The sequence below is a fragment of the Microcebus murinus genome, chromosome 29, assembly GCF_040939455.1.
Source record: "Microcebus murinus isolate Inina chromosome 29, M.murinus_Inina_mat1.0, whole genome shotgun sequence".
NCBI classification, from domain to species: domain Eukaryota; kingdom Metazoa; phylum Chordata; class Mammalia; order Primates; family Cheirogaleidae; genus Microcebus; species Microcebus murinus.
The window spans coordinates 15,049,309-15,061,429 of record NC_134132.1 but is presented as its reverse complement, the minus strand read 5'-3'; the positions used below and the strand labels follow the sequence as shown (position 1 = coordinate 15,061,429).

The window sequence follows — 12,121 nt, the reverse complement described above, 5'->3', positions numbered from 1 at the left end:
GGATTGGACGTAAATGCCAGAGACGGGGAAGTGGCCCAGGTACTTTATTTTTCTTTTAACAGCCCGAGAAAGGAGATTCTTGAGAGGCGAGATAAATACATTCTCGGGTCGCATTCCTTTTAAATGATAAGCAGAGCCTGAAATTGTCACCCTCCTGAGGCTCCCGGACCCCTCGGGACTTGGTCTGCGTAGACGTCCCCAAAAGTGGGTTGTCCAGCAAGGTGTCCACCCCCTTCTCTTTGGCCACCAGCCCAAGTGCTGGCCCCTGACCAGCTCCCTCTCTCGTTTCCCTCCTCTCTGTGCTGTTTAGGATTCCTTCACACCCGTTATTCTTTTTTTTTTTTTTGAGACATAGTCTCGCTCTGTCGCCCAGGCTAGAGTGAGTGCCGTGGCGTCAGCCTCGCTCACAGCAACCTCAGACTCCTGGGCTCAAGCGATCCTCCTGCCTCAGCCTCCCACCCGAGTAGCTGGGACTACAGGCATGCGCCACCATGCCCGGCTCATTTTTTCTATACATTTTTAGTTGGCCAATTAATTTCTTTCTATTTTTAGTAGAGACAGGGGTCTCGCTCTTGCTCAGGCTGGTCTCGAACTCCTGACCTCTAGCAATCCTCCCGCCTCGGCCTCCCAGAGTGCTGGGATGACAGGCGTGAGCCACCGCGCCCGGCCTAGAAACGTTGTCATTCTGCGATGAGAACCCTGTCTTGCATTTTTTGCAGCGGAAAATGCAAACGTGGTAACACAGGCCTGCTGTCATGAAGCGCAGCAGGGGAAAGGGCCTGAGAACTTGGTCATCTTTTCTGTTCAGTTTCCGTCTTGACTCCGTTTCCAAGATTCAGTACCTTCTCCTCAACGTAATTAATTATTGCATGATTTGTAAGTGCATAGCGTGGTGTATATAGCTTACCAAGTTCCTGCACACTCTTCTCCGACAACTTCGGGAGGTAGGCACAGCAAGCGTTATTCTCACCCTTGGAGAGAGGAGAAAATAAAGCGTAAAAACCGCTTGCCAAAGCTCGCAGGACACACGGTGGTGAGAAAGGTCGGGATGTTCTTAAACATCCTGACCCGCTGCTCAACTCCAAAACGCTCGTACTTGTGGAGCAGAGATCCCAGGTCTGCCCGTACAGCTCTGCTCATCTCCCAGCCAGGATGGCCAGGAGGAAATGAAGGGTTTCTCTTTGTGCTTCTCTTTAGAGCTCCCATGCAATATTCATACCCTTGGCCAGAGGATGGCCTGAAACACTAACGCTTGGGAAGGTATTACCGTCAGATTTCCCGCCGTCTGTTTTATTAAAACGCTCGGCGTTCCAAACCCCCTGAAGTTAGAGTCATGAGCACTTATCCCGTGCTTAAGTGCAAGCTTATGAAAGTATTCTGGCAACGTATTGGCAGTTTCTCAAGCTTAAAAGGAGACAAAGGGCAGCCAATGGACACAGCGCTTCTGCAAACGATATATATATAAAAAAGATATATATAAAATGATATATATAAAAAATGATATATATATAAAAAAATCTCGCCTATTTTTAAAGTTACCCGTGCTTTTCTAAGATTCGACGTGGCGACTAATCGTGAGGGTGTCGGTTTGTTCCCTTCAGCAGGCCATCGTATTTGCTGACTTTGGAAGAGAGGGGCAGAGATGCTTCGGGTGGAAAAGCAGACAGATTGAAGGAGACTGGTCACAACCACCCGGCACCTCGCTTTACAGTTTGGCCCGTGAGCCAGTAAGAAGTCTCAGGTTTGGCCGGGCTCAGAGGCTCACGCCTGTCATCCCAGCGCTCTGGGAGGCCGAGGCGGGAGGATCGCTCGAGGTCAGGAGTTCAAGACCAGCCTGAGCAAGAGCGAGACCCCCGTCTCTACTATAAATAGAAAGAAATTAATTGGCCAACTAATATATATAGAAAAAAATGAGCCGGGCGTGGCGGCGCATGCCTGTAGTCCCAGCTACTCGGGAGGAGGCTGAGGCAGGAGGATCGCTTGAGCCCAGGAGTTGGAGGTTGCTGTGAGCGAGGCTGACGCCACGGCACTCACTCTAGCCGGGGCAACACAGCGAGACTCTGTCTCAAAAAAAAAAAAAAAGAAGTCTCAGGTTCTACTCCAGGCCCTGCTTCGGAATTGGCATTTTAACACGATCCTCAAGGTTTCCATATGCAAGTTTTTGGGCTTCGTTCCTTTGTGAGGCTATATAGCAAAATGCCATAGGCTGGGTCATTTGTAAACAACAGAGACTCATTTTGGAGGTTGTGATTGAAGTCCAAGATCAAGGGGCCAAGCAGGGTTGGTGTCTGGCGAGAGCTGTTCTCGGTTTCCAAGACCGGCACCGAGAAAGGGCCTGAGCTGGTACCTGGCAGCCCTTTGGCATATGTAGTTCCATGCTCAGTCTGATTCGGAACTGAAGCTAACATTTTAAAGTTAAAGGTTTCATAAAGGCTCTATTCCTATTGCCTTACCTTTTGGCATGCTGTTTTATTCTGCGTGGAGGGAAACGTTATCTTCTCGTAAGCGAATCACGTTATGTGCGATTTCACTCGCTTTTTGTAACAACCTTCTGGGTCAGGGACCTCTTTTGCATTTTTACCTCTGATGCACCTGCACCCTAGAGGCATGCATTGGCGTCCTCAAAGTTGCACAGAGAGACACACACGTGCTCAACCAGAGATCCAAGGCCAGACAGAGATCGGTTGCCACTATTTCTTTTCCTTTTCTTTTTCTTTTTCTTTCTTTTTTTTTTTGGTCAATGCATTATTCTATGCAAAGAGGCCAATTTTGGTCTGGCTTCTGTCAGGTTGTATATTTCCTTTGCAGGTGTGTGTCTCACTCCACGAGACCTAATTTGGGGTTGTTTTTGCAGGGCCTTGAGCAGGGCTCTGAGCACCCTGGCTGTCTCCAAGGTTAGGGCTGGGGTATTTGGGCCGTCCCGTACCCCACCCTGGCCACTTCCTCCGGGGCACCGGGTTTGGCAGGGCCCAGCCCTTCTTTGTACCCGACCAGCCTTTCATTTTCAGTCCCCGCGAGTTAAGAATTTCGGCGTCCCGCAGCTCTGTGTGCGGAAAAGCTCCAAACAGACCCCAAAAGTGTGGCCTATAATTATGGCTTCAGCCTAAAACGTCTTTCGGGAAAAATCGTCCCCGGCTTGCTGGACCTCAGCTATGTCCCGGGACAGTTTTAGCATCTGTGCACATCCTCCGAGCTGTGCGGTTCACGTAATTTTCGTAATATCTACTTGGAATTCTTCTGCAGATAAATTTATTTATTTTTTTCCGAGACTTAACTCACGTTAGCTTCTCCTCACCCCCCCCCTGCAAAAAAAAACCCAAAAAACTAAATACTAAGAGCCATCTGCCGTGGAAAACTCGAAAATGGAAAAAGAGGTCCCCCAAAGCTGTCTATCCACCGTCCTAAATTAAACCCAGATACACCAGGACGAACAGTCCCTACCAGATTCTTGCTGAGATATCTGCCTGCATCATCCAACGATAGAATTTCTTTTAGACTCTTGTTTGTACCATTGCTTTGGAAGGAAAAGTCGGAATTACAGAGGAGCCCTGTGGCAGCCTCTATCTTAGAATCGCCCAGAATGTGCTTCCTTGGAGATTATGGGTCTGTGTAAACCCTAAGTGGATAATTAGAGATCTGGCACAACCTCCGGTTTATGGACAGCGCCAGCTGCGGCTAAGGCAGGGTCACTCTTCGTGTAAGAGTTCCTCCGGCTTTTTAAAAATTTCAGTAAAACCGACGCGACAATAAAAGGTACCGTTTTAACCGTGTTAAGTGGGGGATTCAGTGGCGCTAAGTGCATCGAATTTTCTGCGCAACTCTCCTGACTTTTTTATTTATAGAAAGCTTTAGGGTTTGGGAAAAATTCAGAGCGGTGCAATGAAGACCGACACAGTCACGACGTAGACTAAACAGTTGCTGACGTTTGTCTAAGTTGACTTCACATCTCAAGTATATTGGGGTGTGTGGGGGGGTGGTTTGTCTGTAGGGTTGTGTTTTCCATTTTAAAGCAGCTTTATAGATTTTTCCCCCCTCTAAATATTCCACCTGCATCTCCTAAGGATAAGCACATTCTCCTACGTAACGTCAGCATTACCCTGCATGAGAAAATGGATAATTATTGTCTGCTGTCGTGCAACGCCTAGCTCAGAATCAAGGTTTCCTTAAATGTTCCCAAAGTGTGTTTTATAGCCAGTTTTAGATCTGATCACCTGATCGATGTACAATAATCGCATTGCTTATGTCTCTTGGCTTCCTCCCCACACTTCCTCAATTTTTAAAAACTTTTTTTTTATTTTTATTTTTTGACCTTTTAAAGAGACAGGGCCGGTTGTCTTTTAGATGGGTTCTCATTCTGGACTAGTCCAATTGTTTTCTAGTGGCAACGTTTGACTTATTTCTATTATATCTATATATATATATTTTTTTTTAAATTGGGAGATCATTCCAAAGGCTTGACTGTATTCAGTGTAAATATTTCTTTTAGACAAGAATTTCTCCACTGATGGGCAATTATATATCTCACCGTAACAGGAAGCACCTGGTGTCAAATTGTCCCATTTTCAGTGATGCTCAGTTTGACCCCTTAAAGGAGAATTGCCGGATCTTTCCTCTAAAGGCATATATTTTCCTTGTCTAAGCAAAAAAAAAAAAAATTTTTTTTGTAGTATCTAAACTAGTATAAGCTAGCATTTGTGTGCATTCACGTAGACCTATTTATTTATTTCTCCTTTAAAACTCTGCATTTTAAAAGGAAACAGACCAGTCGCAAATTAACCTTGCTTTTCAGAGTTATTTTCATTTCGTGTCTTAAATTACAAGAAAGGACGGTATTTTGTTATCACGGGACTTAGAGTTAAAGTTATAGAGCAGAGATGACAACTTGCAGTGTGCAAATTCCACTGTGCACAAGACTCAAAAAACAAAATTGCCTTGGCTTACTGTCTGGAACTCATAGTCACTTTACTGAGATTAATCAGAGGTTTTTTAGTTTCTCAGGTCTTCCCGCAAATTTCCAAGCCCATTATCTTCATGAAAATAAAAAGAAAAAAAGATAAATTTTTTTTTTGTATGTGGTGAGAAGAGACTTGAGGGTGTTAAATAAACATCTCCACCTTCCTGCCACTTCTCTGTCTGAGCTCTGGCGATGCCCGTCTCGGCTGGGCGAACAAAGCAAGCAGGGACATACCATGATCATCCTTCTTTAGATTCCCTGCCTGTGGCCACCATAGAATGAAAAAACTAAGGTGGATTATGCTTCGGGGCACACACCTGTGTCCGGGTAGCAGCTCTCTGAGTTCCTATTCTTAGGAAGATGATGTATTACACAAGAATTCGCTCAAACGTACGACGTTTGTAATTTGGGGAGCCGTACGAATATGGTGGTCATAAAGGAATCTAAAAATCTGGAAATGCTTAAGTCCAAATCCCACAAACGAGGAGAGGGGATGGATTAGTTTGCTTAAGGACGAAAGGGCCGATGCTTTATGACTCAACTCTCTTTGTTTTGCTTTACCTCATTGTATTCTTAATACTAACTTTGTTATTAAGTATAAACTTAATATATACTTAGCATTTATTTTAATAGTAAGTATAACTTAATACTATTAGCATTCTTAATTAGTATTACTAAGTACTAATGTTGCTTCGTATTACTGAGTACTAATATTACATAGCATCACTAAGTACCAATATTACTTGGTAGTACCAATATTACTTGGTAGCACTAATATTACTTGGTATTGCTGAGTACTAATACTTAGTATTAAGTGATACTTAATTCTAATAGTTTAGTATTAAGTATATAAGTTAGTATTCTTAATACTAACTCCCTCCAATACCAACTTAACCTGGGTGATGAACAAGAGCGATTACAACTTTTCTAATTAATGACTACAATTATATATCATCCGTGATTTTTTTTTCCCCTTGACCATGGCTGAGTTGAGGCGCAGAGAACACTGGAGAATAAAAGCACGTGGACCAAATCCGCGTCTACCGAGAACACTTCCCATTGGAATGTTCCGGGAAGTATTTTGGGATTGAACTCAACACAGACGGACGTCTTACTGCCCTCTCCTCACCCTGATTTTTTTTTTTTACTGGCTCCAGAAATCCCGCCCTCCACGTTGGAGAAACCGTCTCAAACTTCAGGAGCCTAGGTTAGCATTGGGTAAAATCAAATCCCATCGGACATCGAACGACGAATAATTTTCACGATTCGGAGACAATCAGGACCTTCCGGCGTTCGGTGAAAAGTTTCCATTAGCTTTCCCGGGCTTATTCCGCGTGTCTGCCTCCCTCTCCACGTGCCCTGTGCTTTAAATCGCGAAGGACTGCTCACGGTTTCTCAGACCCATCACGCTCTCTTACGCCCTTGTACCAGAAGCACCTGTACCCCCTGTTCTCTACCTGGCGAAGAACTCTTCTACAAGAACACGGTTCAAGCGTGGCTTCCCCTTTTTCCAGATGCTTCAGCTCCCTGGGCTGAGCTTAGCAATGCAACTCCGTACCATTTGGGCCACATCTTTCCCTTCATATCACTTATAACGTGATATCGTCATATTTTTCTTGGAACTCAACACAGGAACAAACCATGGCGTTGGAGGTTTGGGCGGGTTGGCAAACGCTTGTGCTTCCTCCGTTATTTCTTGGGGCTCTAACTGACGAAGAGCTAACACAAAAAGTCCAGTGAGGATTCATTTAATAGGTGAATGCCTCCTTACCGAATACCTTCAGTGTGCCGAGTTCTAGCCACAGATGATAGAACAGTTACCAAAATAAAGTCAGCATTTTCTCATGGAGTTTTATGTTCAAGCAATGGGAGGCAGAAAATAAACAATAGCAGAGATACCTGTGTATCCAGCTGTGTATGTGTGTATGTATGCATATTAACACAGATATATATATATGTGTATGTGTTTACTTATACTGTGTTTCCCCGCAAATAAAACAGGGACTTATATTTATTTTTCCTCAAGATGAACCCTAGGGCTTATTTTCAGGGGATGTGTTATATTTTTTTAAGTACGGTACAACCATCTGCATTGATTCAAATAGAGTGAAGTTGTCTTCTTCTGGAACATCATCCTCACTCGCCAGACCCCGAATCCCATCCCGAATGTCTTGCGACTCTGTTTCCTTTAGAGCCACCGGCCCCGATCTCTCCTGTCGAGCACTAGAGCTCTCACGGGGCGGATGAGAAGGGCTGCTCGTGTTCTTTCCCGCTCCACGACCACACGCATGGGTTGTGCAGATGCGCTGCGCAGCCACGCCCGTCACTAGGGCTGATTTTCATAGCCACGCCCGTCACTAGGGCTGATTTTCATAGCCACGCCCATCACCAGAGCTGATTTTCATGGCCACGCCCATCACTAGGGCTGATTTTCATAGCCACGCCCATCACTGGGGCTGATTTCCATAGCCACGCCCACCACTAGGGCTGATTTCCATAGCTATGCCTGTCACTAGGCTGATTTTCATAGCCACGCCCACCACTAGGGCTGATTTTCATGGCCACGCCCACCACTAGGGCTGATTTTCATAGCCACGCCCACCACTAGGGCTGATTTTCGGGGTAGGGCTTCTATTTCGCACGTGCTTAGACATCCTGCTGGGGCTTGTTTTCAGGGAAACACGGTATTTAGTATTCGGCATCTACCCATTTATGTAAAATGCTAGAGAAAGACAAGTGCTACAGAGAGAAAGGAAGGAAGAAAGTGGGTGTATCTGGTTGTCACTGTAACTACGATGACCATAGATAAGACATCATTATCCCGATACGCTGATGTTTGATCGGAGACCGTGAGGAAGTGAGCTGGACAGAGAGACCAGGGAGGAAGGCTGGGTGGCCTAGGGCCACAGCAGTCTGTTTAAGGGACAGTGACGAGGCAGGGTGGCCACTGCAGAGTGACCAAGACAAGTGACCAAGACAGGCGGTGTAGTCAGGGAACTAAATCTTATTAAACATTCTGGGACCTTCTGTGGGAAAAAATGAGCAGCAGTCACTTTCTCTTGTGTCATCCAAAGTAGCAAAAGTCTTTTTTTAGAGGCATGTCTGGCATTTCACTTTGTCACTTTTAAGATTCCTCACAACCCTTAGGAATTGCCAAAGGTACAGAGTTTCACCCAAAACAAGACCCACCCGTGAAACAAGCCCCAGCAGGATGTCTGAGCACGGGCGCAATAGAAGCCCTACCCCGAAAATCAGCCCTAGTGGTGGGCGTGGCTATGAAAAAAAATCAGCCCTGGCGGTGGGCGTGGCTATGAAAATCAGCCCTAGTGATGGGCGTGGCTATGAAAATCAGCCCTAGTGATGGGCGTGGCTATGAAAATCAGCCCTAGTGATGGGCGTGGCTATGAAAATCAGCCCTAGTGAGGGGCGTGGCTATGAAAATCAGCCCTGGTGAGGGGCGTGGCTATGAAAATCAGCCCTAGTGATGGGCGTGGCTATGAAAACCAGCCCTAGTGACGGGCGTGGCTGCGCAGCGCATCTGCACAACCCATGCGTGTGGTCGCGGAGCGGGAAAGAACACGAGCAGCCCTTCTCATCCGCCCCGTGAGAGCTCTAGTGCCCGACAGGAGAGATCGGGGCCGGTGGCTCTAAAGGAAACAGAGTCGCAAGACATTCAGGATGGGATTCGGGGTCTGGAGAGTGAGGATGATGTCCCAGAAGAAGACGCCTTCACTGTATTTGAATCGATGTAGATGGTTGTACCGTGCTTAAAAAAAATAACACATCCCCTGAAAATAAGCCCTAGGGTGTCTTCTGGAGGAAAAATAAATATGAGACCCTGTCTCATTTTCGGGGAAACACGGTATGCAGGACTGCCTCTTTATACACTTGGAACTTTAAAACCAACCGAAATTGGGTCACCACGCCGCTTCGTCTTATTTCCTTGTCTAGAATAACAGATTTCCAGACTACGTATTTAATAATTACTGATACAAACTGAAGATGGCTAGAAGGTTATTAAGCCCGAGATTTCCAAAGAGAACTCCCTAAATTAGATCTTTTAGATTCTTAGAACAGTTTCCATTTTTCCTCCTTCGAGGCTTGCCAGTTGAATCCTTCCCAAGTCAGCCAAGTGACTCTTGGCTTAGCCTCTCTCCTCGTGCTCTGATCTCCCCATTTCTAAAACGACACCCCTCTTTTAGGCGTGTGTGTGTGCATCTACGGCTCGGTGAAGAAACGGCTCAGTGTTGAAGACTGGCGCTTTTTTAAACGGTGAAAGCTGTAATTTTTTTTTTTTCCCGGTTGGGTCAGACGCCCCTCTCTGTTTCTCACTGAAAGAGGCTCGGAAGCGATATTTCTTACGCGAGAAGGGTTTGAACACTTTTCCTAAGGCAGGAGAAGTGGCAGAATGTATAATCAAGAGACTTTTCTTTCTCAGGGCCTAGGACAGGAATTCAAATCCACCCTACATTTGTGGCAGAGAATGGCTCCTTTTTTTTTTTTTTTTTGTTTCCAGTATCTTTTTTCTTTTTTTAAAAAATCTGATCAGGGGACTCTTTTTTTGTTGTTGTTGTTTTGTGTTTTTTTTTTTTTGTTTGTTTGTTTTTTGAGATAGAGTCTTGCTTTGTTGCCTGGGCTAGAGTGAGTGCCTCGCTCACAGCAACACAGCAAGGCCGGAGGATCGATTGAGGTCAGGAGTTCGAAACCAGCCTGAGCAAGAGCAAGACCCCGTCTCTACTAAAAATAGAAAAAATTCACCAGTCAGCTAAGAAAAAATGAAACAAAAAAATGAGCCGGGCGTGGTGGCGCATGCCTGTAGTCCCAGCTACTCGGGAGGAGGCTGAGGCAGGAGGATCGCTTGAGCCCAGGAGTCTGAGGTTGCTGTGAGCGAGGCTGACGCCACGGCACTCACTCTAGCCTGGGGAACAGAGTGAGACTCTGTCTCAAAAAAAAAAAAAAAAAAAAAGATCAAACATCAAAAAAATATTTTAAAAAAGACAACATTGGTTTTTTTATAAATGCAGACTTCTTGAGGCAAATTTTAATTTTAAACAAGTTGTTCAATGTGTTGCTTATTAAATACTTTTGTACCATGAGTAAAAAAAACAGAAGTTGTTAGACTACTTTTTTGCCCCAGTTTGATTTTATCATAACTCTTCTGATCAGAGAATAAATTATTTTTGCTGAGTAAATAAGATAGTAGATACAGGGCGTTGTGTTAGTGTTTTATTGTTTTATACATATATACACACACACTCACACACACTCAAAAAATAATAATAATCACATGCTAGTGCCCAACAGAGAGCTGCTTTCTTTTGCCTTCCACACAATTCACCATTGCAAGGACGCGGAAACAACACAAGTGCCCGTCCATCCATGAGTGGATGATTAAAATTCGGTGTGTGCTCGCCATGGAATATGACTCAGTTTCTAAGAAACGACAGTGATCTAGCACCGCTCATATTTTCCTGGGTTGAGCTCGGAGCCCGTTATCCGAAGTGAGGCCACACAAGATGGGAAGAAGAATGGGCTCCACGTGCCCTCGCCACCAAATTGGCCCTGACCGATCAATACTGCGGCGGTCACACGGCGGTAATCTTCTCCAGGGATTCGGGGATTGGGGGCGGTGTAGACCCTCACCTGAGGGATGTGGCGAGCATTGTGGAGGGGAAGGGCATGCCTCTGACCCTCGCTTGGGTGAAGCAAAGACGTAAAGTGTAACCAAAATGTTTGCACTCTCATAGTTTCCTGAAATTGCAAAAAAAAAAAAAAGAAAAAAGAAAAAAGCTAGATTGCAATGAAAATTGCAAAAGAGAGGTCAGATTGGGTGCCTCTTCAGGATGTTAAACTGCCTCCACCAGCAAAACTAACACCGGGGCTGCAGTCAGAGAATCCTCAGCCATCGAATCATCTGGACAAGCCCTGCCTTCCGGGCGTGGCGCCTAGAGGCTGGAAGAGGGGCCGCGGGCAGAGGGAGCCCTGTGAGCCACGTCTGTCTGGAAGGAAGAAATTATTGGGAGGGGAAAGCAGCAGGGTGAGAAACGGCGAGGGTCGGAAAGGGAAAAGTCACAGAGGGCTCCAAGATTTCTAACCGGACTTGCACCAAAGCGATGGGCAAGAAAAAGAAAAAAAAAACAAACAGCTTTTAAAGGGGAGACGAGTACGTTTTAGACTTTTGTTTCATGATAAAGGTGGCGTTTCCCAAATACAAATGTCCCCTCGAAGGCGACTGAAAGATAAACATGCTATTTCACAGATTGCAGATCTGGGCAAGGAACATAAATCTGGAAAGAAAAATAAATAAATAAAAATAAAAAAGGCCGGGCGTGGTGGCTCATGCCTGTAATCCTAGCTCTCTGGGAGGCCGAGACGGGCGGATTGCTCGAGGTCAGGAGTTCGAAACCAGCCTGAGCAAGAGCGAGACCCTGTCTCTACTATAAATAGAAAGAAATTAATTGGCCAACTAATATATATAGAAAAAATTAGCCGGGCATGGTGGCGCATGCCTGTAGTCCCAGCTACTCGGGAGGCTGAGGCAGGAGGATCGCTTGAGCCCAGGAGTTTGAGGTTGCTGTGAGCGAGGCTCACGCCACGGCACTCACTCTAGCCTGGGCAACAAAGCGAGACTCTGTCTCAAAATAAATAAATAAATAAATAAAAAAATAAAATAAAAAAAATAAAAAAAAAAGGCATGGTCAGTCCCCATGAGTCCGGTCGTTTTTCAAATACATCGCTGCTCAAAATTCTGTGCCCAGATCTATCTTACGTTAGTCAAAGGAAAAGTAATGATATTTTCTCTAGTTTGGGTTCTGAGTGCCTTTTGGCTTCTGGATTTGAAAAGGAATTTAAAACATCGTAACAATGATGCGAGGGGAGCTATTCTTCCGTGCAGTAACTTAAGACAAGTAAGGGAAGCCTCACGGGAGGCTGTTGTGTTTGAGGGGAGTCCAGCCCGTGTTCTTTACCAGAATCTTGGCTCACCTTCACCTAAACAAGGCTGAAAGTGGTTCCGTGGTTAGCACCGGCGGTTGCCAGGTTAATAGCTTTCATTTCCTGTCGTGGCTCATTTCTTAAAAAAAAAAAAAGAAAAGAAATCTGAGCCTTTTGTATTTTGAGGAAATACTTTCATACAGCAAAAAATAGGCTCTCGAAACAGAACCGGTT

General features: G+C 45.4%; 1 protein-coding gene across 1 annotated transcript in view; it reads left to right on the top strand.

Annotated features, from left to right (window-relative positions):
• The window catches only part of CFAP299 (cilia and flagella associated protein 299), a 164,915-nt gene that overhangs the window by 141,077 nt on the left and 11,717 nt on the right, over window positions 1–12,121 (top strand). The window lies entirely within an intron of this gene.